The sequence below is a fragment of the Eptesicus fuscus genome, chromosome 9 (genome assembly GCF_027574615.1).
Source record: "Eptesicus fuscus isolate TK198812 chromosome 9, DD_ASM_mEF_20220401, whole genome shotgun sequence".
Lineage (NCBI taxonomy): Eukaryota > Metazoa > Chordata > Mammalia > Chiroptera > Vespertilionidae > Eptesicus > Eptesicus fuscus.
In genome coordinates this window covers 4655917-4659085 of record NC_072481.1, presented here as the reverse complement: position 1 = coordinate 4659085, position 3169 = coordinate 4655917, and positions in this window count along the sequence as shown.

Below are 3169 nucleotides of genomic sequence, written 5' to 3'. Positions count from 1 at the left end.
GAGACCAGGGCGTCCTCGGCGCGCGCGCAGGGGGTCCCCGCGTCAGGGGGTGGGGGGTTGGGGGGGAAATCCCCGCGTCAGGGGCGCGCGCACGCGCAGTGGGACTGAGCCAGTTGCGCGCGAGGGAGGCGGAGGCGCAGGCGAGGCCACGCCCCCCTGGCCCGGGGTCAGGGGGCGAGAGGGGCGGGGCCTCGGGAAGGATTTCCTGGTTCGCGTGGTCGCGCTGGTCTTCGGAGCGCAATGGCCGGGCAGGTGGCGCGCCCTCCCTCCCGTTCGCAGCGCGGGGCCCTCCTGGGCGACGGAGCGGCTGCGTCTGAGACGCACGGGGCCGCGAGGAGAGGCTGTGTCCTGGCGGAAGCCTGGGAGCCTGCTCGCTGGCTCCTCCCCAGAATCTGACACGCGCTGTGGGAACAGGGTACCATTGACCCCCCCCCCAGGCCTCGCTTTTCTCCATCCGGGTGGTCTGCCTGAGTGGCTGGGTTCCTCCCATGTTCAGTATCCAGAGGTATTGATTTAGGGGTCGGAGAGCCCGCTGTTCCCATGCTTCCACCAGGCAGCTTTAATCTCTGTTTATACCCGCGTGACCTTGAAGACGGTGACCTGGGACTCAGTTCCTTCACCTGTGCCACGGGGCAGTGAGAGAGCACCTGCCCCAGGGCTCTCAGGCCTGTGACACGTGCCCAGTAAATGGTAGCCTGCCCCTGGGTGGCTTTGTTAGGGAGACAGTAAGTGGGAAGAAGGCCCTGCCCTCTCTGTGGGGCGACTTAAGGGGTACAGTGAGGCAGCCTAGCCAGCTGCCTGGCTCGGCATCCAGTGAATGGTATGTGGTCCTCTACCCGACGCCTCACCGTTATCATGCAGTACCCGCCCCTCGGCCTGCAGCAGCCCTGTGCCCACTTTCCTCCCGGCCCCAGCGTGCTGTGAGTGCGCCCAGGCGGCCCCCAGGCATTTCAGAGGCGGCTGCTCCTCCCTGCTTCTCAGCAGGCCCCGAGTGACCTTGGGCTAACGAAGGCAGGGACACTGCCACAGTGGCCAGCCGGACCACCCAGGACCATCCCTTGGACATAGATCCCCCTTTCCCACTCTGTCCCTTCTCCAGACCCGCCTTCCTCCCATCCCTGGGACAGGAGAATGCATGGCCATCTCGCTGAAGGATGCTGGACCCCCTGAGAGAGGGGATCTGACCCGAGCGGGAAAACTGGAAGCAGCTTTTCATTTCTTGAAGGGTCTGGTGGAGGTAGCCGGTCGGGAACTAGCAGAGGGAACTTGGCAGTGGCCAGCAGGACGAAGTAGGGCCAACAGGCGTAATTACCACACAGGATGTTGGGCAAGAGGGTTCCAGGAAAGCTGGGGAGGCAAGGGGGCTGGACCCCGGCGTCACCAAGGCCCGAGCCATCTGGGGGCCTGCACTGGGCTGCTGGGACTCAGCAGGGATTTCAGCCATCCTGGGGGGACTTGTGCAGAGGGTCAAGGAGCCAGGTACCCACTGGCTGCCTCCACAACTGGACGTGGGCAGTAGGGTCTGGGCAGGGACCAGCCAAACCGGACTGGGTGATACCAGGACTCCTGGTAGGAGCCCTTCCCATGCTCTGTAACCCTGGGTGCACCATGCACCCGCACAGCTATGTAAAACCGGGCCAAGGCAGGCACAGATGGGAGAAGCCAGGTGCCCAGAGGCAGGTGAGCGGAGGGGACCTTTCCCAGACCCCTCTGCAGCCATCACAAGGATGATCGTCAGGTACCTTGAAGGCATCTTTTAAAATACCCCAAAGCCAGTCAGTGGTAACCGGTTTATTAAGAAAATGTATGCCGAGTTGCATGTTGTGGGGTGGGGTCTGAGGAGTGATGGCAACGAGCCTAGGATGTCACACCTGGTTTCCCGGGAGTGTTTCCACTCCCACACGTCACGGAGGCCTTTCCATTTCTCCGCCCTCCTGGCTCACCTTTCGTGCTTACCTCAGTCTCTCCCCACTCGGCACCTTCTCGTCTGATCTGGATCATTGCTTTGCTTTCTTTCCACCTGCGAACGGTTTGGTCTCATCCAGGTGTGAGAGTACGGCCCCCAAAGCAAACATCTAAAACCTCGTCCCTGGGCCTGATCCCCGGAGTCAGCACCGTTGTCGACCTGAAGCTTTTCTCATTTCTGTACGCACAGCAGGCACTCCAGGCCACACCACCGGCGACCAGGTGGGCCCGGAACACTGGAGGGAGCCTGAGAGAGGAGATGCCGCCCCGCCCCCCGCAGGGGTCCCGGGACCTGAGCTGGGCCTGTCCGGGAGCGCCCTGGGGCTCTGTCAGCAGGTTTTGTTGTCTTCCTCAATCGCGTGGTAGGCAGAAGTCGGGGTCACAGGCTGCTTCGCAGACGCAGACACGGACAGTGAGACCCAGGGTGATGAGTGACTCACGAGGATGTCTGTGGAGTTTCTATTTTCGGGCAGCGCTCCCTAGTCAGCCCTGCCCGTTCACTCTTGGCTTTTGCGGGGGGAGGGGGGGGGAGGCGCGGGGGACTGAACAGGTGTCATGGGTTTTCGCCGCAGTAGAGCAGTAGAGCTTTCCCTCCCCAGGCACGAGGACGCCAGCACTCTGCTTTGTGAAGGATGGCTTCATAGAGTCTCCATGAATAGCTGTGTGTCCGCTCTCTGTTGCTGCCGTAACAACTTGCCACCATTTATTTAGTGGCTTCAACAACACAAACATAGACTCTTCCAGTCCCGTCGGTCAGAAGTCCCCCGTGGGTCTCCATGGGCTGCGTTCCTTCCTCGGGGAGCCCTTCTCTTGCTCAGTTGGGTGCTGGCAGAATTTAGTTCCTTGTGGTTTGGGACCGAGATCCACGCGTCCTTGCTGGCTGTCAACAGGCCGTTCCCAGCGTCCAGGGACACCACATTCCCAGCTTGTGGCCCCCAAGCTCCATCGTCAAAGCCAGCAACAGACCATCACGTGCTTTGACTCCCCGTGTCAGAGTCTTTACCTTTAGTCACACCTGCAGAGTCCCGTTTGCCAGGTAAGGCGACGTACGGGTTCCGGACGTTAAGGCCTGGACGTCTGTAGAGTCATTATTCTGTGCACCGCAGATCGTACGTTTGCAGATTCTCAAACCCTCTGGGTTGTCCAGGACCTTTGTCACATGGTTGTTTTTTTAAAAAATGTTTTTATTGGTTTCAGAGAGCTA